At 46.3% G+C, this 22,838-nt stretch overlaps 1 long non-coding RNA gene across 1 annotated transcript in view; it reads left to right on the forward strand.

Annotated features, from left to right (window-relative positions):
- The first annotated feature begins 4,224 nt into the window (after positions 1 to 4,224).
- Positions 4,225 to 22,838, forward strand: part of LOC308055497 — a 57,376-nt gene continuing 38,762 nt past the window's right edge. Inside the window, exon 1 of the long non-coding RNA XR_013924539.1 lies at positions 4,225 to 21,486. This is a non-coding gene — a long non-coding RNA (uncharacterized lncRNA). The remainder of the gene's footprint in view (positions 21,487 to 22,838) is intronic.

Below are 22,838 nucleotides of genomic sequence, written 5' to 3' on the forward strand. Positions count from 1 at the left end.
AGGTTTTCATCATTGCATTGAAATCAGAGAGAGATCAGCGCTGCTGCCGCTCTCTGTGTGGAAGTGATGAGAAGGGAGAGACATCTCTGGGTGCCTCCCTGCTGCGCTGGGATCATTAGTGGGCCCTTCCTCGCTAGCTAGACCATCACACTAACCTTCCTAAAAAGCACAAATGCAGTACCGAGACATACTCAGGAAAATAAGTGACTATTACATAGATTATTCCAGAGTGTTTTGAAGTTTCCATTTCTATAGGAACAATGGCTGTGACCAGCTTCACCTCGCACAGCAGCCAGGAAAACCCTGAAAATCTCCCAGGAGCGATGCATTAAGCACAAAGCAAGGAGAAGGCCCATTAGTATTTCATGCGTTGCGGTATGCAGCTGTTGGCAGTGAGGAAAGCCAGTTCTGGCTTTTATCAGCGAGGCAGGGATCGGCACCGGATTTGCACGGAATGAGGTTTTCATGCATGAGGGTTTTGCTGTCTGATTCCCACTGAGGCAGGGACTTTACTGGGAGCCAGGAGCCAGTTAGTGGAATTCTAGCCAGAGCTGGGAGTTTTTGTATGGCAGGAGCACGCTCACCACGCTTTGTCTGGGGAGTCCCACCTTCAGCCTCACAGACCATCAACCACGAAGGTGACCTGGCCATCGAGATACAGCGGAGATGTTTCCATTGCGCACACAGGCAACAGGAAAGCTTGCAGTGCTGCTGCCCCTCTGCCTCTACGGGGCTGGGAGAAGGTGGTAAGTAGGGAGAGTAGAGCACCCCGCTTCAGTGGTTCCAGGAGGAAGAATTCCGTAGATTACAACATCCAAGTATCGTAGAGCGTGCCAGAGAAAGCCTTGCAACAGCACTTTTTCTGATTACATTAATAAGAGCATGTGAAGCAAGAGCTAGTCTCACATCATGAAGCTAATGGCTGTTTTCACTACATTTGCCATTGAAAGCCATGTCTGAAAGACATGAAGGTCTCGTGACCCATCACCCGCCCTTCCCCCTCATCTGCCACGGAGACAGAGTTAGCTCATGTCTCTCCTGGACGCCCGAGCTTTGTGACTCCTACCAGAGCAGACCCAGACGCTTCCTCACAGCACTGGAGGGGCTCATGCTGCTCATTTTCACCGATTCGTCATCTCTGTTTCTCCACCAGGCAGCCCACAGCTGCTGGGGACAGAGCAGGGGACAAATGCAAGTTGGTGGATGGAGCCAGACCACAGAACCCTGATATACCAGGAATACGGTTTGCTCTGAACTCAGACCAGCTCGGGGCAAGATGGGCGGGATGAAAATGAATGGCTTGGGGGAAAACGAAAGGCGAAACTAAATAATTTTTAATTATTATTATTGTTTCACTGCATCCCTTGGTGAATACTGCCTTTGTTCCCCCACCTGAGAAAGGCAGTCACCATGGGCCTGCTGAGTCTGGATCAGCATCGGCTGGAAATTTCAGTGGAAGAATGAACAAAAAAAAGAAGCAGAAAAGGAAATTAATTCTGCTGTTTCAGTTAATGAAACTCTCCAGGGTTTGTTTTGAAATGACCCAACATGAGAAGCTCAAGCATCCAAGCAGAATGTAAGTTATAACAGCTCTGTTCAAGGGAGATTCTAATTCTGTGCCTACCACAGTGCTTCTGGGGAGGCTGGTGGAAGGTGCAGTGGGACCAGTACGTGTTAAATATAAAGCTGTGGCCAACTCCTAGATACATGCTGGAAGAAATGAGAGAAGAATAGGGCAACAAGGAGGGGAGAAGAACAGAGAGTCTGGATGCTTAACCTCTTTTCCTGAGCTCCCATTGTGTTTGCAATGAAATTCTACAAAAAAACAATTTGCCACAGAATGTCTATCTCGTCCAAAGATTTTTGAAGGGGGGGAAAAAAAGTATTCAAAGGCAGATTTCCAGCCAGTTTTGTTACTGGATAATGAGATTGTCTCACTAACAGGATGTTAGGGCAGGATTTCTTTGGAGCCTGTGCATCAGGAAGCCCTTTTCTTTCCTGCTTGGATCGAAGGAAAACTGTGTATCAGGCAAGGAGCAGCTCCTTCCTTCCCCAGTCCCCAGCACAGGCTGTGTACGCGTATGCTGCACACACGCAGGATGGCTCTGCCTTGCTAGAAAACTCCAGCTTGCCATCAAATGGAAAAAACGATAATGACAGAGAGAAAGGAGAGGAGGAGACGGGGCAGAGGATTTCTGTAAATATGATTAGATCACTGTGGGGCTGGGAGAATCTCCCCCGGTCTGGGCAGACTGCAGGCCTCCAGCAGATAAGAAGCCAGCTCTGTTATCCTCTCTGTGTGTAGTGAGTGCAGTCTGGAAGGTGTAGCTCACGGGTGATGTCCCCCACTGCTCAGCTAATCATTTAGTAAAAGGGTAAACCGAGGCACAGGGTGAGTCAGCAGTGTACCCTGACTTCGAAGGAGTCACAGCCAAGCTCCTCGTTGCAAGCTCCGTAGGAACTATGGGCGTTTGATCAGGTGCTCCAGCCTCATGCAATGTTATTAATCCTGGGGGGTTCAGCCCCATCCGTGCCCAGGCCACCACCAGCGTGGAGGTGTCCATCGTGTTGCACAAGGGCCCCCACATCACCTTGGGCTTGTCGCCGCACGCGTTGACATCTCTTTTAGAAAGTTTCTTAGCAGGGAGGTAACACAGAAATGCCAATCACCTCCCCTGTTGGAACACATATTGAAATGTTTTTCCAATCTGTCAAATTATTCAGTGCTTGTTAATTATACATATCAGAATCTGCTCTCCTGTCACACGCTCAGGCCACTGAGCTGAGGAGACTGGCCCTGCCAGCGCCTGGACTAATGAAGCCTTAAAAATCCTGTCTGCCTACACTTTTTGTCAGAAAATAATTCACCTTCATATTTTGACTAATTACAGGAGTTCAGAAAGCCTGGGCTGGCTCACATCCAAGGCCTGTCTGCAAAGGAAACCCTCTCCCCAGCTCCGAGCAGGAACTGAGACGCTGGGGAAGGGAATCAAGCCTGCTTTGCATCAAGTTGTCTTGGGGTGAGATCCTGAGAAGGGAGAACATCTTTGGGGTTGATGCCCCAATGGGACATCTTCAAAGCTCAAGGTCCAACCACAAATCAATCAACCGCATAGAACTTCAGGGAATGAGCTCAACCTCATCTAATTTCCAAGCTCCCCCGATTCAATGCCTACCTGGGAGTGGGGCTGAGTGTGATTTAGCATCTCTCTGTTCTCTTCCCACAGATACGCAGGCTCCTGGCTGGGAGACGGCACCCACAGCTTTGAAGGGGGAAACTGAAATCAGGACAAGGTTCTGTAAAATTTATGAGTCCAAGTCATCAGCTGGTAATTTCACTGATGCGAGCAGCACTTATGTAAAATATTAGCATGTAGGTAGCCAGAGTCTCCTGGCAGGGAAATGTACTTGGTTTTTTTAACTGCCTTCTCAACACTTCCTAGGATTTATGATCCAACAGAAAGTACACTCGCACACTAGTGATTTTCAGCTAAAAAAGTGATATTAAAGAACAGGCAACTCGTAAATAAACATCTGCCTTAAATTTAAAAATGACTTAAATAAATACAGAAAATCATGACTCAAATCAAAATAATTATTTTTTCCTCTCTCAGTAGCTGGCCTTTTCAGCTGCACAGTCTATACGCTTTCGTACAGGAGCATGCCAGTCGCCAAGGAGGAACAATACCACATCAACTTAAGAGATCCATCACTCAGTGAGAACAGCAGAGAGATGAACAGGGACAACTGGAGGTGCTGAGAAAGAGGTTGTGAGCAAATCCACAGCCTGAAGTACATTCCCACCAGCCACACTTCAAAGTAATAGCAGCTTGTGAGCACGTCAATGAAGAGGAGAAGTCATTTGCCGTGTTCAGAGGAAGTGGCAGAAAAGACTCAGTAAGTGCTTTGCTTCAAAGAGCTCACCTCATTCTATTAAAAAGAGAAAACAATTTGTAGTGTCACTATCCTCAGCCTCTTGTTTCAGCAGGGAGAGGCAGCCTGGCCGGCCAGAGCAAAGCTGACTTCTGCTGTCCTACGTGCAAGACCCTCAGACATGACCAAGCACCGATCCACGCCGCCCTGGTTTGACCGCCGTCTCTGCATCTGACATCCAGAACATCCTCCGACTCCTGCAGAGTCTCCCCGAGAGCTAGGGGCAAACTCACCCCCCCAGCCCAGCCCAGGGCCGCTGCAGCACATGCGGGTAAGGCTGTGAGCAGCTGCCGGGAGCGCCTGGGCTCCTGCTCAATGGCTTCGCTGCGAATGCCGGCGAAAGCTCCAGCCAGCCTGAAGGGATGCAAAGCTGGTGGCTTCCACTGGGCAAGCACGTTGTGAATCCCAGCCCAGGAACGTGACTCTTCTGCAAGTTGAGTCTTTGAGATTTAGGCACCAAACTCAGCCGGCAGCATTTTGATTCATTAAATCGTGCAGAAGGTTGAGCTGGGCATTGGGGAAATGAGCACCGGTCTCTCAAACCCCACTCCAGCTACTCTCTACCAGGTTGGCTTTATTAGCTGCCAGTTCCAGTCAAATATGTTCCCCATTTTAAGCATGAAAGGACCAGAAAAATGAGCTACCCAGCTCACAAATGCACGTTTGGTGAATGCTGCAAGCCCGCCTTAGCATTAGAGGCAACGAGCATCAAGTGCCTTTACGCTGGCTGGCTGGCTTTCCTCTTCCCCTGGCGAAGGGTGCCTGGGAGGATGCTGCAGGCTCATGTACCTGTCTCACCTCTGACACTTCTGGGTAATTTAGGCTTTGACTGACAGCGGTAGGGACATGGGGACCTCTGCCATTACATGTCCTGGCAAAGCAGCCCCCTTGGCCTTGCAGGTGCCAGGCAGGAGGGAGGGAAGTGCTTTGTTTAGCAAAAAGCCAGGATGAATGACCCTGTCTCTGCAGCTTGATTATCCTAGTGACAATCATTTGTCACTGCAGGATCCAGGGTGGAATCTCTGTGTTGACAAATGAAAGCTTTCACGCCTCTGATGGGGCCATGGAGGCCGATCTCCCCCCGCCCCCCCCCTCACCCAGCACCAGCTCTGCCATTACCCCGGGATACACATCTTAGTGGGAGGCAAGGAGATGTTGGCTTCTTTCACAAAAAGCCAATTTTACAAGCAGGACAAAAAAGGGGACAAAAAAGCCTTCACAAAACCTTTTCTCATGATTGCTGTGGTGGTTCAAAGCAGCGGAAAGGCCTTCATGGCCTCAGTTTCCCCACTTGGGAGGCAGCGTCTTCGGGCTGGTGGGAGGCAGGAAAGCAGCGACTCACCAGCGCGTGCGTGCAGGACCCCAGCAAGGAGGCAGAGCAGCCTCAAGCACAGCACGCCAAGGCTTCTGCTCGCCCCAGTTCTCCATAAATCTGCTGGATTTCCAGCCCATCACTCTGTGCCTCTGTTTCCCCATCTGTAAAATGAAGGCTTCGTGCCATTTCACTCCTCCCAGGCTTAGCTCCGGGCAGCCCTTCGGATAGCCCCTCACCCTCCGTCCCTGGGGACCAGGGAGGAATGACATGAAAAGAGCATCCTGGTAAGGTTTGCCCCAAAGCGGAGCTGCTCTTGCTTTGGCTGGGGGCTGAAATTTTTAGCGGAAGGAGCCGGTTCTGCTGAAAATCAGCACAGGCAAATGATGCACTGCGAATTTTTGCAGGCAAATATTCACTCTGGAAATGGATAATACGCACTTCCAGCTACGGATCAGAAATGATACCTCGGGCTTATCAGAGCAATCATAGCTCAGCAGCAGCGTTCAAGTTTTTGAATACCGCAGACTACACACATGATTCAAACACAAGGAAGGAATGAACTGGAAGAAATTGCAGTCCAGAGCAAATTTCAGCTACCAGAGAAATTATTGTTGTGAATTATGCACCATCCCCAGGGCTGACAGATTGACAAAGCCCTGAGTGGTCTGTGCTGGCTGGAAAGTACGTACCCAACCAGTATTTCTCCTCTGCATTTGGAACTTTCGGCTTTCCCTTCCTGTTTTTGTCACCTGGCAGCTGAATGATCGCAAGAAAGGGTTTCAGGGTTTTAGATGAGGGCCACAGATGCCTGGAAGTACGTGGAGCAGCAATGCAGAGGCAAACATCTGTACCTTCGTAGCCCTGGAGCACACGCAGCTGCAATCCCTCCTTGTCACTTTGGCAAATCCTCCCCTGCCTTGCCCCTTAAGCCTGTACAGAGTTCGGCTGCCACTTTAATAAGAAACATGTTTTACCGTGACACAGGGAGAGCTTTTCAGCAGACGAGGTGAGGGGGTGGGGGTGGGGGTGGGGGGTGGGGGGAGCACTGATGGAATTAAAGAAAAATCAAATAAGTTTTGACAGAGTGTGTTAGTCTTCCACCAGACCAGTGGGAATTTTTTCTGTTGGAAAATTGACTTCTCTACTCCCAGAGCTCATCAAAATCATTCATTTTCAACTCAACACATACCTGGGTTGGTTGGGTTTTTTTTTTCTGGTTTTTGGAAAAGACTGGGTTTCAACAAAAATTCAGCTGCAAATGTCCAAGGAAATATTATGAAGGGGAGAGTGGTGAAGTGTTTTGGGGCTTGTTTTCCACAGAGGCAACAACAAATTCCAGCATTTTGTAACATTTCGGTACACTCAACCTCCTCTGGCTCTCAAGCTGCTCCCCAACGCAATTCAAAGTGCTAGCATCCATCTCGGCACCGAGAGTAGCAGACTGGCCCCAATTCAACAAGTTCTCAGCCACATGTGCCATCATCATACTGATTTTCCTGGTTTGACAACAGAAATAAAATTCTCTGCTGAACCAAGGTCTCCGTACTTTACCCACTTAGTCTCAGGCAAGCCCCTCCCTCTCACAGTCTCAAGACTCACACTCCGCTGGGAGATTTTACTTGAATAAAGGCTTTGGGTCTTGAGCCCGTAGTACCTTGGAGCATTCATTACTTCTGCAGGTCTCCAGAAAGGTCATCCTCCTCCCTGCACACCACTGAGCCTCTCTGCATTTCTTTCTGAAGATGGGGAGCCTGGAAAAAAACCAGGGATGGTAACAGGCAGGGAGCCAGCAGAGGTAGGAGCAATGGAGAATTTGCAGGGACCTGGCTCCGAGGCACAGCAGGAGTTACCAAGAAGAGACAGGAGAGGAGGAAGGAGAGGTAGGGTGGGGTGAAGGGCAATATTTTTGGGATCACTGTTCAATACAGGCAGCCACCAGGCAGAGGTTGCATTTTCTGCAGACGGTGGGCAGAGCGGTGGCAAAACATTTTGCCATGAGTTTCTTCTGGTGCCTCCCTCCATCACGTGAGGACTGTTCCCTTCCCGGCTCCTTCATCTTCCTCACATTGGCATTGCCCCCCTTGCACACCTCGTATGACTATTGCTTTCTGTGTGACACATCTGTAACATCTGCATACAGCCAGATTGAGCTTTCCTGAATTTCAGCAGCTCCTCAGCAAACTGTCAGCAGGACGAGCCATATTCTCTTATCTGCAAACAATATATCTATGTGGAAGTTTCCCTGTCTCTTTCTCAATAGTTCCAAAATACATCACTAATGAGATCTGGAAGAATAAGCCTGAAACATGTATCAATAATCATCTTATTTTTCCAACTGTACATTGCCTCATCCCCTTTTTGCCTCTGTAAGGGTGACATGCAAGACACCACACATTGTGTCCTACTAGATGAAAGGCATGTCAGACTTAACCTAGTGCACTTTAAAAATTGCACTGAATTAATTTCCCGTAGGTTGGCTTGGTGAAGTACGAGCCTGTTTGGAATGCAAAGCAGCCCTGAGTTTGTGTGGAGAACTCAGGAGTCTGGGAAAGTGATGATCAATTGAATTTCCTCTTAAATCTGATTGAAAAAATACTACGCGCTGCAGAGTGATCATTAGCCTGAGCAATCAGGTAGGGCAGTGCAAGGAGCCAATTTTCCATGCCTAAGCCATACTGTTTTGTTAAGCCTTCCCTGGGAAAGCAGTGGGTATAGCAAATATATCAAGTAGGGATTGATTCTAAAGTCAAAGACTGTAGTTTGGCTCCTCTTCCAGAGCCCAAGCTGCTTTCTAATCCCAGATGCTTTATATGTTGCTATAGAAATAATACAAAGCTCTGCTTGAGCCTTGCATAATCCACCTCCCCCTGCACTCTGGCATTTTGGGGTACGGCACGATGAACTGGCATCTCACGACGGCCTTGCCAGCCACTGGCCCCCCCACCTGCACTGCCTGGCCGCTGACAGCCCCCCAGCAGCCTTCAGACAATTTTCCTCTGCTTTTCCACAAATAAGCCACAAAAAATCCCACCCTCCTCAGCCCGGCAGGAAACCCTCCACTAGCACTGGTCTGCAATATATGATAGGCATTATTCAGCCCTGCTTAGCAACATATTTAAGGTCCTATTATTATTATTTATTATTGGATGTTGCAAACACTCCCCATGCAGAGCCAGTGCTTTATGTGCCTGGGATCGAGGGTGAGCACTCCCTTTCCAGTGCTGCACGCAATCTATGTCCAAATCTTGCAGAATATGAGATACCGAACCTGAAAATCACATTATAATGTGACAGCAACTTTAGATCACTTTTAATTCCCAGCATTTATCATTTCCTATTTTTTCTCTTCTCTCCAGACCCACAGAGTCGCACTCAGCTCTGGGAACCCTTGCTTAGCTTGCAGGAAGGAAATGAAGCAGTCCTCCACAAAAGAATAAGCCCAAAACTCCCAACACCCCTAAAACATTTGACACATTTCCTACATGACTTTGGGAGAATATGTAACGTAAACAAGTTATGAGCTGGGAAGAGCCTATTACCCCTGAACGGGAAATGATTTTTAGCGGGTATTACTGTGGCTTCCTCCTTTTGCAAGGAGGAAGGGATCCCAAAATCAGGCGAACGAACCATCCCACATGACTCCATGCACGTGTGTCCGCCCTGTGAGCACATGGTGAACATGCAACACGGATCTGGCAGTGGGCCGTGTTGCCTTGGGAAGTTATATGAAGCCAGAGCAGGACTGTTCTTTACACGAGCAGTGAGAATAACCTGAATCGTAAGAGTGATAAACAAGATATCAGAAGTCAGAATAACGCCACATCTCAAACCAGTTGCTGGTTATAAAGGATTAAGAAAGTGGAAAGCAGATTATTTCCCATCCATTTGTTGATGATGAAGCACAGCCCCTCTGAGATGCAGTAATGGTCTAGATGGATCTTAGGTCTAATCTAATTTGATGGTTCTTATGCTCTCGAGAGAAATCTCCAGAAAGTTTGGGAAAATATCCTCTTACACCTTGTGAATTTTTCCACCGTATCATTCTCTGGTTGGGGCAAGTTGCTGCTTCCCTTAGATCCTGGGCAGTTGCTTGGAGTCACAGCTAACAAATATTCAGTATGACTTTACTATCCACTTTGACTCTTATTATAACAGAAGCTCTTCATCTGTGCTTTGCCCTCAGGTAAGTGGGTCACTAAGCAGTTAATAAGTTTCTCCAAAACTTAATTAATGGTCAGCTTAGATGATCCTTCCTCATCCTCTTTGTTTTTTCCCTTGCTGGAACTAGAAGAAGCACTTGCTCATGTGATTTTTTAAAGCAGTTGCTCCCACTACAGTTTCACCTGCTTGTTTATAACATGGTACCTACACAGGCAGGAACACATGCATTATTAAAATGAACTATTCATTAGAACTACATTTAAAACCTGTGCATTAACCACATGAATTATGTGAGCTCTTATAATATTTGATGTGGAAGAGAGAGACAGATCTCCCTGGCTGTGTCTCAGCTTAAGACTTCAATAAATCTGTCTGGAATCCCTGCTCTAGCTGGAGGAATCTGGGTGATGTGTGCTCGGTGCCTCAGTTTCCCCATTTGTAATGCTAGACTTGCAAGAAGATTGGCATTCCTTTAATGCTAACTTACAAGATTAGGTTTATAATTAGGACTGATGCTAAATGCCATATAAATCAACTTGCAGTTGTGGAACTGTGGCTTGGAGCAGTCCAAAGAACTGCAATGTAACACAGTGATTTCTTTTATGAAGAACAAAACCGATCTAGACTCAGAAAGAAGTGGTAGCTAAACACTGAATGATTGAGCAATAGAAAAGGAATACCGCATGCAAAATGAGCTTAATTACTGGATAAGAATCAGTATGTTGTTTATTAAAACACAGTATTGTTACGAGTTCTGCGTCTGAGAAGAGGGGACAAGACGATCTGGTGCTGGGATTTCAAAAAAGAATTGACAGAAGTATTACTGCAACAATTCACTTTCTTCTGTTACGAATAAGTCAGTGGCTTAATGTGCAACTTAATTTCCCCTGAGATAAAGGAAGAAAAGTTTTAGAAACACTTCTGTTCTTTTTGAGCTTTAAAATAAAGATGTGATCCTGTTCGAACTTCTCTTTGGTTTATGGCTTCCCATCATAGTCAAAAAACATCTGTGCAGTCTCCAGCTATACCATTTGCTCCTGCATCTAGTTAAACCCTGCCCTTCAGAAAACCAGCACCCGTATTGCATGTCTGTGTTTGCTGTAACCCTCCACTGCACAGTTTAAAAACTGATTAATGGAATTTCTTCCAGTGGGATCTATGGAATGCTCTAATTAAAAAAGAAATTGCTGTCATCTCAGCAGCTCCCTGTCAATCAACTGCCCTTGGTGATGTTGGTTACTATTGCTCTGGCCAAAATTAAAAGAAAAAGAGACCAACAGAACAAAAAATACAAATTGTTTTAAGATAAATACAGACAGCTGGGAAATGCAAGAAGTTGAGCAGAACTTTTGTAAGAAGACATTAAAAGGGTGAGAAGTGTGTGATGTAGCAAGAGGATTACCCTACAGCCGCCTGATGTGAGAACTGTACATCTTCCTCCAAAACATCTGTCTGCTCTTGGGGTACCTCAGCTCCACGTGGGTCCGGGTCCACACTAAAATGCAGATGAACCCTCAGCCACCACATTTACACGGTGACAGCTCAAATCCTAGGGCCAGATGTGTGATTCCCCTGTTCTGGTTTAGACACCCCGAAGTTATTCTCCACGGACTAGGGCGGAGAATAACTTCGTGCCCAGCTGACATCTGGACGTCTGCATGCCTTCAGCTGGGACAGAGTATCCTTGAGGCCACAGATGTGCTGCACTGTGTGATAGACTTATGGAAAGCTGGATGTTCCAGCTCAAATATCCCCAGAGTTCAGCTCCTGGCACAGAGCAGGTGCTGAGTGTGATGCCCAGCCAGCACGGACAGGCAAGAGCATCGCCCAGAGACACCTGAGCTTGGACTTAGTGCACTTGAGCCCACACTAGATTTAATCATGGTGACAGTATATGATGACATCCAGCTTCACCCCAGCTATCAAGCCCTGCATTCCTACTATGGCAGAGTGACAGCAGGTCACCACAGGACACAAGCAATAGCTCAGGGGAGGGAGACTGTGCTGGCGCGGAGGTGAGGGGATGCACTGGAACCAGGCACTTCCTCGCTTATTAGAGTTTCTTTGAAGGGTGTCACGCTTATCCTGCTATAATCCTTTGCAAAGAATTTCTTTGCTTTGGGATTTTTGCTGAAATCTCTTAATCTGGGTTTTCGTGTACTTTCCTGTGGTCAGGGCTATTTGAAAATGCCGGGAGGCGAGAAGGCATTTTGTGAAAAGGGAGGCAGACTGGGTAACATTACCGTTTAGCAGCTACACCTAAGAGCATCAGCTGCTTTGTCAGCTTGCAGCAGCCAGGTGTTGATGGGAGGACAGCCTTCGTGCTCCTCTAAGAGCTGTAACTGCACAGTCAAAGCCTGCAAGGAAATAGGGTCCTTGCTCACACCCTTGAGAACTTTCCAATACAACCGACCCAGCAGAGTTACTCCAGACCAAGGTGGACAGAACTCAAGAGGAGAACCTGTGCTTCAGTGCTAACTTCACCAGCACAGGGGTTTTGTTATTTGGTCATGACACATATTCTGTCCAGGGCTTTGCAAGACTTGTTGGACGGGATCGGCTGCTGAACCCAGCTCTCTCTCCACGGGGGCAGTGTGTATATAGCAATTTATTTGAACCAAGCTGAGACACTCACATGAAGGTGCACTGTCAGACACGGCACCACCCCAGGCCTGTGGCACTAAGGTCCTGATTCCTTTTCCCCGTGCAGTCTCAGTGACTTCGGTGCTGTCACTACCGATTTACATCACTGTGAAATGAAAAAGACTCTGGCTCAATACTCAGATATTCACGTCTCTGGAAAGACTAGGGACCAATTAACTCTTGAAAGGAAAATCTGTTTTGCAAATGAACCTAACAGCCTCTAGTCTTGAGAGGAGGAGCTTTTTGAAAGGATCTTTTTCTTAATTTTTGCTTGAGCATCCAGGGAATCAGAAAGAGCTTCCGATAAAACACTCTCAGAGTATTCAGTCCATCAATCGATTCCGTATTCACCATTCTAAGTGCTATTTAGACTTAATTAAATTGTGCTGGTTTCTGAATAAGAGGGAATTGACTGCTCAGTGTGCTTCCCCAATTCATTTATTTCTATAGTAATCAGGCAACAAATACATAGAGTGCTCATGCACTCCTTCTTCATTAGCAGAGTTACTGGGAATCTCCCTGTATCCTCCCAGCTCGCTCAGCAGTGGCAGTGAAGAAGCCACGAGCAAAGGCAGAAGTTCCTGCCCTGCGAGGCTCAGGGATGGCTCTGCGAGCAGGCCACGTTCCCCATCAGTAAGCACTTCTCGAGCAAGACTTTTTTCCAGAGTGTTTTTTTCTGAATAAATAACACAGTTTACCAGGAATTGTGCAAACCTGGAGCATCTCTGCTCCCACTGAGACCTTCTTAGTTATTATCATGCAGTGCTTTGTGTCACTGCTAAAAACAAAGGAAAAGGCTTCGATTCTGCCCAGTAATAGAAAAGACTTTGAGCACATCTGCTGAATCCAGGGTAGCCACGTACCACTGCTGGGATAAAATTTAATAAGTCCAAATGCCAGATTCTGCACCCAGGACAGAGTAATGGTGGGCACAAGTATAAACTGGGAGAGCAGCCACTGGGTTTGTCTCATGCAGAGAGAAGGTGGCAGAGGGACGAGCTCGTCGCTCCCTGCAGTGCTCCAACCTGTCGGTGTTTAAGAGGCATTTGACAATGTCCTCAGCAACATGCTTTAGCTTTTGGTCAGCCCTGACCTGGTCAGGCAGTTGGACAAGATGATTATTGTAGGTCCCTTCCAGCTGAAATAGTCTTGTCCCCTTCCCTCTTCTCTTCTCTTCTCTTCGCTTCGCTTCGCTTCTCTTTTTGCTTCTCTTCTCTTTTCACTTCTCTTTTTGCTTCTCTTCTCTTTTCACTTCTCTTTTTTTCTCTTCTCTTTTTTTCTCTTCTCTTCTCTTTTTTTCTCTTCTCTTCTCTTCTCTTCTCTTCTCTTCTCTTCTCTTCTCTTCTCTTCGCTTCTCTTTTCGCTTCTCTTCTCTTTTCGCTTCTCTTTTTTTCTCTTCTCTTCTCTTTTTTCTCTTCTCTTCTCTTTTTTTCTCTTCTCTTCTCTTCTCTTCTCTTCTCTTCTCTTCTCTTCTCTTCTCTTCTCTTCTCTTCTCTCTTCTCTTCTCTTCTCTTCTCCTCTCCTCTCCTCTCCTCTCCTCTCCTCTCCTCTCCTCTCCTCTCCTCTCTTCTCTTCTCTTCCCTACCCTATACGCTACCCTACCCTACCCTACCCTACCCTATACCCTACCCTATACCCTACCCTACCCTATTCATTCACTGTCTCTCTCAAACCTCCCCCTAAGTCAGGCCAGACCCTACGAACACCCTCAAGCACAAGCCAGCCCCTTATCCCACACTCTTCTCCAATGCTAAGGCCTTCAGGGAAAAGACTGAAAGTCTTAAAATAATCAATCCAGCATCCCGACAGGGGACCAAAAGCCACACAAACTGGTCACTAGAGTGCAGAGAACCTGGTGAGGTGGAAATGTCCAGACGGAGAAATGCTTCTAAACTCTCAACTGCACAGGGAAAATGAGAGCAGCTCAGGGATCCAGGTCCAGCTCTACTGGTAAGGACGGCTGCCTGCATACACACACGTAATAAGATATTTTGTCTTTTTTCACTTCAGCTAAACAGGAGTGAAAATGAAGGTTGCGTTCATATCTTCACTTCTAACAAAAAGCTGGAGCCTGTAAGCAGGACATAAGCCCTTTGGGGAAATTTCCTCTTACCTTACGCTGTTCTTGCCCTTGGAATCTGTACCTTTCTCAGGGCCATCCTGAGGTCAAAGCCAACTGCAACAGCTCTTTCTTTTTTTTTCTTTTTAAATTATTAAAGAGGGCCAAATTCATCCTAAAAAGGCTACATCCTTCATTCTGGGAAACCGTGTTTATTCATGGAGTACAACCCTCCCAAAATCAGGCCAGTGGTGCAGGATGGGGCAAGAATTTTCCACTGGATGGTTCTGTTAGTGGCAAGTGCCCATTTTAGGCAATCAGCATTTCCCACAGAAACTTGGAGGAGTTTTCAAGGAGACGTGACTGCGGAAAGTTTCTGGAAAACAGGAGAAAATTGTTTCCAAGCTGGAAGGAGAAAAACCAGACAAAAATCCAGCATTTCAAAGTGGCTTAATTTTTAATGATCTCCTTCCTCAAGGACACATTAATGAATTTTCTTCATGTGTTACAGAAACACGCTGAGTAAAACTCAGAGACCAGACCAGTTTCCAAGACAAAACAAGAAGAGACACAAAGACATGTAAAAGGTTTGATTTGAAAAAAGGGTCCAAATTTAGCTGTACTTGCTTGGTTCCAACTGTGAGACTGCAATGAAAAGAAGAAAAAAGTCCCAAGCCAGGCTAGATCCATGCGCCTTGGCTGCAGTTTTGGCAGAAGCTCATCCCCCGGAGCCTTGTCACCCCGCAGACAGAGGAGATGTATTAGCCCCTTCAGAAATCAATTCCTTCTCCTTCATACAGCCACTTCCAGCCAGACTCTGCCCTTTCACCATGAATCAGGTTTTAATCCCTGCACAAGGGCACTAGATACAATGCAGATAATTCTTATTGTACAAAAAGGTTTTGTCATGTGGCATTTCACTATTCTGCTGAAGATTTTCCTTTTGCACCTCTTTGCTTGTCCCTGCAATCACCAAAAAAAAAACCAAAAAAACCACCCCCACCCCCAAACCCACATTCAAACCAGCAGATTCTCCTGCCTTGCTGCGCCTGGAGAAATTCAGCATTAGCCACACACACACACAAACCCAAACCACAGAACTGACACTGGGCACATGGTTTTTTTGCAAAATGAGAAATGTGTTGACGGCTTTTCTAGGCTGCAAATGGACATCAGCTGATGGAGTATTTTTAACCACATATTGAAACACTAAGGAAGCTGGTGCTGCAGCTTAGAATCCAGTCACACAGCGAACTGGACCACGGATTAGATTTGAATCTTGCTTTGGAAGCATGTTGGGATCTGAGCAGCATATTGCAGTTCCATCACGTACTAGTTGTAGGCTTGTTATGTAAAGAGTCAGGGCCTGTGAAAACAGACCCTCTGAAAGGAAAAGTTAAGAAGCATATTTCCTCATTAAAAAAAAATAATTCAAAAACAACTTCAAAACTGAACAAAAAAAGTGAAAAATCTCTGCTCGTTAAAAGTTTACCACTGTTGAAAAAGTTGTGAAAAACAGAAATAAAGGTCCTTTGATGCATGCTGCCTGAGAACTGCCTCTTCCCCACATTCAAATTAACATGTGGTTCTTTGGATGCCCAAAAAAAGGAGAATTTTGACTCCCAGGATGTGTGGTATTTTGGACCAGCGGCTGTTATCTGAGAGATCTCCGTGATTCTGGGTGATTTTCTTGGGATGGTTTGAGGGGGGAAGCACAGGGGTTGTGGCAGGGAACGTACCCCAGCAGGCACAGCGCATCCCGCGCTCACCTGAGGCTCACCAGGGAACCTCCACTTCTCTCACCAGCACCGCGCAGATTCCAGAGGGGAAACTGCCTAGTGATGGAGCGTGTTGAGCTGAAATCTTCCAAGGACAGGTGTGGCGGGCAAAACAAACCCCTTCAGCTATTTAGACATGACATACAAGCCTGGCTTTTGATTTTTATTGAGACTCATGCCATTGGATTCAGGGATAGCGCTGGTGAGGTTTCAGTTAAAGCAGCAATTACAACTGGCTGAACCTCCCTGCTCCCTTGAAACCACACGATTTTCCTCGTAAGCTTTGGCTTTCCTCATAAGCTGTGATTTTCCTCATAAGCTTTGAGTAGAGACATCTCCCATGCTGTATTTCTAACAGGTCTGCTACAACGGGTACTAAGTTTGATTAGTGCTTCTTTAGTAGAATTGATTATGATTATTAACCATATTTCATAGTGACATTTTCCCTACTATTATGTCACTTATGATATTTACTTTGCTTAGAGAAAATTAATGGCATGTGAGATACTGACAACAGAATAAGACCTGCATATTTCAAACTGCTCCCAGGTACAGGACATGCTGTCACGGTCTTTTTGAGACCCACCTCCCACCCCAGCAATACATGCCTTGCTCTACAAAGAGAGGTCATAGAATTTCCTTGAGACAGCTTCAGCACTGACTTACAAAATCCAGATTAAGCTTCTCTAGCTTCTCTTAATAACTTGAAGTAACGGGAGCAGTACCACATGTCCAGACAGAGCCTTACAACAGTTGCTGAAAATCTCTGGATTCAATCTCAAGATAATTTGACACATCCCACATATTTTTCCTGGTCCAAAGATGTTATTTTGTTAAGGTCAAGAGGTGAAGCTGTTGCCTGAATGAGGGTGATACCTTACCATGGTATAAGTCTCCCATAATATAACTACCAGTTGCTGGATCTCATGACACCAGCTTCGGGCCACCCTTTGTTGACATCTGTGGCAGTATTTGCTTGCCAACATTTTATAAGGGCTTGTAACGATAGGACAAGGGGTAATGGGTTTAAGCTCCAAGAGGGCAGATTTAGATTAGATGATAGGAAGAAATTCTTCTCTGTGAGGGTGCTGAGGCACCAGCACAGGTTGCCCAGAGGAGCTGTGGACGCCCCATCCCTGGAAGTGTCCCAGGCCAGGTTGGACGGGGCTTGGAGCAACCTGGGCTAGTGGGAGGTGCCCCTGCCCATGGCAGGGGGGTGGAACGAGATGGTCTTTAAGGTCCCTTCCAACCCAAACCGTTCTTTGATTCCATGATTCTATCCCACTACATGAATCACAAGAAGGATGAAATACCATTCCTGATAGCGTCCAAAGGGTCAACAAGGCTTAGTCTTTAATCCAGAGCCTGTGCTGGTGGGGGAAGAAACACAAGGACATGACATTATGTAAAAGCTGTGCTAGTGAAACGTCCCACAGCAAGTACCGACTCCTGCTCGTTTCCCCCAGCACAAATTCTGCGCTATTCCATTGCATCTCTGTTGTCATGCTGCCCTCATTGCCGAGTCCAAGCACTCCCACGCTGCTGCCTTCGACAACACAACTAACATCTGTCTGCAAACGAACTGACATGTGGCCTTGAAGAGCTCTGCTTTGGTGAATACCAAACATCTCCGATCCTGCCAGTTGGGAATGCAGGGGGAAAAAAACGACTTGAGTTTAACATGGGGTCTACGTCCTTTACAACTGTGTAAACCTGGTGAAGAGATGATCTGAGTGTGACCAATGGGTCGGAGAGGAGTTTGCTGCATTCATGCTATGGAAAGCATACCCTAAGGGGCTCCCCACTTCCCTGACTCATCTCGGCTCACACACAGTGCAGTGAGCTGGCTGGTTCTGCGCATGTCAAGCAGCTGCAGCAACATTTACTCAGCTGGAAATGACGATTTCCCCAGTGCTGTGCATCCTCCACCCCCCTGGGGTCTTTGGGGAGCTCCGTAAATAGGACCTGCAGACACTGCAGCAGGGACGAGAGCAGGCAGCTACCTGGAGGCAGCACAGAAATTCAGCTGGCACTGCCACCTCTAATTGAATATTTCCTAATGATTTTTAATAATTTTTTTGGCTGAAAATTTGGCTCATGATTTAATATTGGTTTTGGGGAGCAGTTTCTCCAGAAAATAAAGAGTTCATTGTTTGTTGCAGAACAGCACAATGCCAGCAATCAAAGCCGTTTCAGTGGACACCAGGGTGATCCAGTTCGGAAAGACCTGGCAGGAGCGTACAGGAGCTGCAGCCTGGCTGTCCCTTGACCCCCGTCTTTGCTGCAGGCAGGTTCCCAGCCCCATCGTGTTTGCCATCATGCAGCAAAATGAGGATATCCCACGGTCCCCCCACATCGTGTTTGCCATTACACAGCAAAACAAGGATATCCCACGATCCCCCTCCTTTTTCCAAGGCAGGAGCCAGTGGCGTATCACGGGATGTACAAAATGCAAAGGCAAAGGGATGAATGTGGCATCATAACGATAATTCTTGTGCGGACTGAGGGAACAGTTTTAAGAGGAAAATATTTCAGCAAATCTGTCTTGTCCCTGCAAGAGGACAGGAAAGAGGCCGTTTCTGGATGCCAGGATAAACGAGGGCCCGCAATAACATCCTGCCCTTCAAGGTCCAGATGGACCTGGCTCTTTTTCTGTATCATTCGGACACAGGGGAACAGCAGACACAGGTCTCTGTCCTCTGGCAGACGCCGACATCGCCCTTCCCGAGGAACAGCGCTGCTCACGCCAGCTGAACCAGCTGACTCTCCTCCAAATCCCCAGAGAAAAGCTTGAGAAGTGACCAATTACTCTAATGCAGAGTGTGATAATTAGTAGAGGTGAAATAAGCTCTGCAGCAAAGCGGTGACAAAGCCTGTGCCCACAGAGAGGCTCGGTGATTGATACCGTGACTGACGATAGCACCGTCATGAAGGCGAAGACTGTGAAATGACTGATGCTGCTTCGTCCCGTAAATCTCCCAGATATATTTTATCTAGAGCCAGGCCTGCTTTTGCCAGCATAACCAGTAGCAATTTCCCTGATAGATAGCAAGGCCATACAGCGAAGATCTAAAATCCGTCTGACAAAGAGACATACACTAATTAATGCTGCTTCTCAAGCTCAGGCAGCCCAGACCTGGAGGTAACCTTGTGCGAGGAGCACTTCCAGCCACAGATGGGAGACGGGACTTGCTCCGGATTTATTTGCGTGCCCGCAATGCAGAGACCACGCTGTGGAGAGATCTTTGAGTAGGGAGTCAACCTGCTACAGGTTATTTTTAATAGATGTAATTAAAATGGGCTATTTTTGCAGAAGACAGTGTCTGGAAGGCTAATTAAAAAATTGCTGGCCCCTGCTTAACTTGCTCAGCTTTCTTTTAAGAGCTAATGAAATGCAAAGTATTGCTCCCTGTTTTCATCTGTAAGAGAGTTCATTAATGTACTTTTCTGCACTGGATTAAGCCAAGTGCTCAGAAAGAGAATAAACTGAATCTCAGTAATTGAACACCAACATTTTTTGGCTGAAAACTGATATTAAAAATTAAATCCTAAAAAAATGGAAAAAATTGGAGGTTCATGTGTAAAAAGAAATGTTGTGGGTTTGGTTCCATGAATTAAAACTGAGCATTTTGGGGGCAAGCAGACACTTCCCTCAAATTTTATCTAAAAAACTAAGAAAAGTTTCATGAAGAAAAATGTTTGGCCAGTCCTTCAACAGGCATTTTGGGTGGAGAAACCCCCTGAGAAAAGATTTTCTTTGTTTCTTGTTTTTCAGCTTTAGTCCTGAGGATACATAACATCATGCACTGCAGGAATGGATGCTCGCTGAGCAGAAGTTAATTCTTAAGCTAAAAATATAACCTATTAATATAAGCAGGTATTTTTTTTTGCTGTGCCAGTGGTTTCTAGGAAGTTGTTATACTCTTCAAGCCTTGCACTGCAATTTAGATTTGAAAGTGGGTCCTGCTTTGGATTAGAAAGCCAGTAGTTCCTAGAACAGCAGAATAAAGCCTGGTTTTCAAAGCTGTTCCTTGTGCGGACTCTTCGTTATCTATAAGGAGGTGAGCTAAGGATATTTTTCTTTCGTGACTGCATAAACAAGCCCAGTGTCTTGAATGTTGTTTCCACTAAACAATAATAGCTTTGAATCCTTAACCGCTAGGTCAGATTTTACAGAAATTGCCCAGTGCATGCAGAAGGGAATGAGGAGGACTAACAGACGCGCGTCCCCACAGATGTGCCTCACCACCATGCGAACCACGTTCCTTTGGCAACCCGGCTCCAGAGAAAACGACCCCTCACCAAAATCCAGCTACATTGGAACAGTGGAGAAACTTCCTGAAACGGGTAAAAGATTCCAAAAAAGCACTTGATATTCAAGCTGCCATCTGTAAAAGTCTGGGTCTCTCATGTTTGGTGGCAGTTGTATGTGTTAATATATGCACAGGCGGTATATATGTCCACGCCTCTGCTGCGCCACTTCTTGGCACAAACAAAGAGACTTTGCTCTTATTAGCAGCATCTTATATCACATTCTGAGCTTCTGTGGCAGCTTGATCTGGGATCTTTTTTCTTCATTATTTTCTCTGTAAGGCCACAATCTGCAACTGATAGCACAGATTTTTGCAAGGATTCCAATTAATGACAAATAAAACCAGTGAAACACATCACAACCAGCTCTGGAGTCTGCACATTAAGCCTTTTTCCTTGGAAATAGGTGTCCATGAAAAGAAAAGAATTTCTAAATTTGGTGCTCAAAACCAGTGTTGCTCAGCAAATATTTCCATTTAAGTATAACTCTTGAACTGGGCACCATGAGTTCTCTATATTCATGTGACAGTATGTCTCCGTAGTCATCTGCTGTTATTTTTCTCTCTTATTGTGTGGTCTCACCAGGCTTCAAAATATATGGATATAGGAATGTGACTGCACTGAAGGAACAAATATGGGAAATCTAGAGAGTGTCAGATTTGCAAGGGCACAGATAAGGTTGTAGGAGATCTTAAGTTTTATTTCCATACTCTCAGATTGTTAGCTTTCCTGTAAATCTAACCAAACTCTGAATTTCCTGGAGTATTACATGTTAGCTCAAATCATTCCTGCAGCATTCTCCCAAAACATTTTTTGACTATGTTATTGCATTTTGCATTCAATCTTACCTCCAGTTCAATAATTTTATTTTCACTTTGGATGGAGATTTTGAAAGATTGTCAACCTAATTTTATCTCTCGCTAAAATAATTCTTATCTTGTGATTAAATAAAGTCTGTCTCATAGGGCATAGGTCACATCCTGCAAAAACCACCACCCAGAAAAAAACATCTGCTGCTGCCAATGTTTCTGCAAAAGTCAATGAAAAGGTCCCACCAAAGCAGCTAAGCAGAATGTAGCCCAGAACTCAACAAGGTATTTACAGACCATTTGTCTCATTGTGCTGGAAATGTTAACTCGGATAAATAATTCATGCAGTGAGTTCGATGTTCAGATCACTCCTGGAAGCTTAACTAATTACCCCCAGAGCACCCGTCTGCATTCAGCTTGCCTTACCCGCTTAATGAACCAGGAAACTGAGGCACAGCTGTCAGGAGAGTAGAGCAGGTAGGAGCTGAAGAGCTTCTTAATCTTTGGAGAGCCTTTTAGAAAATAATTCCTAGTTAATGGTACTTATTTGTTTCTTTTTGATATGCAACAGGTTGGATGGCACTTTATAATCTTAGGCATGCTGTATAGCCCTTCCTGTTCCTCCTCTCCTATGCTGCAATAACAAGCTCTCCCAGACAGAGGAGGCAATGGCAGTTGCTGGCACCTTTTGATTTAGAGAGAAGAAGAAAACATTTTTGGTGCCAGGAGGTGTCAGGAAGAAAAGGATCCCTTTGCCTTTTCCTTTATGGAGGTGATGCTGCTGGATAATCACACCCTATTCAGGCCGGAGGGGCAGCGTAAGGTTTTCTGATAAATCCTATGTGATGCTCCCCATTTTCTCTGGTATGCTTCAGTTTACGCACATCTCAACTTCTGAGTTAGGAGAAATTCTGAGGACAGATAATGTATATGCCCAAAACCACCAGCAGAATTCAAAACGGGCTGAAAGTGGCTGCGTATTTGTGCTTAGCCCAGTGTCCTGGTTTCAGCTGGGATAGAGGTTATTTTCTTCTTAGCAGCTGGTGCAGTGCTGGATTTTGGCTCTGATGTGAGAACAATGCTGATAACCACACTGATGGCTTTAGTTGTTGCTGGGTGATATTTATACTAAATCAAGGACTTTTTGGTTCCCTGGGCCCTGCCAGCGAGAGGGCTGGACGGAACTGGGAGGGGACACAGCCAGGACAGGTGACCCAAGGTAGCCAAAGGGATATTCCATACCGTATGGCATCATGCTGGGTATATAAACTGGGGGAAGAAGGAGGAAGGGGGGGGACATCTGGCACTATGGCATTTCCCAATTAACCGTTACGTGTGACGGAGCCCTGCTGCCCTGGGGGTGGCCGAGCACCTGCTGCCCATGGGAAGCGGTGAATGAATTCCTTGCTTTGCTTTGCTTGCGTGCGCAGCTTTTGCTTTACCTGTTAAATTGCTCTTATCTCAACCCCGGAGTTTTACATTCCGATCCTCCTCCCCATCCCTCTGGGTGAGGGGCAGTGAGTGAGAGGCTGCGTGGGGCTGGGTTGCCGGCCGGGGTTAAACCACAACACTCGGGAAAACATTACAGAAACCCAGGAAAAGGCACAAAAGCTTTGGGGCTGGAAGGTGGGATTGAACTGGGAGAGGTTCCTGCAGCCCTTGGGCTGCCTTGCTTCCCTGGTGACTACATGAAGACAAACACCATAGAGGGGACTTGGGCTGAGGACCCTCATTTTGCACACAGGGTCAGGATGAGGTGGCAGGAGAGCAGCGAGGAACCGTGCAGATGGAGCCTTGACACTGGTAGGGCCCTGCAGGGAAAAGCCTAC

This window comes from Falco punctatus, assembly GCF_963210335.1.
Source record: "Falco punctatus genome assembly, chromosome: 19".
Taxonomy (NCBI): domain Eukaryota; kingdom Metazoa; phylum Chordata; class Aves; order Falconiformes; family Falconidae; genus Falco; species Falco punctatus.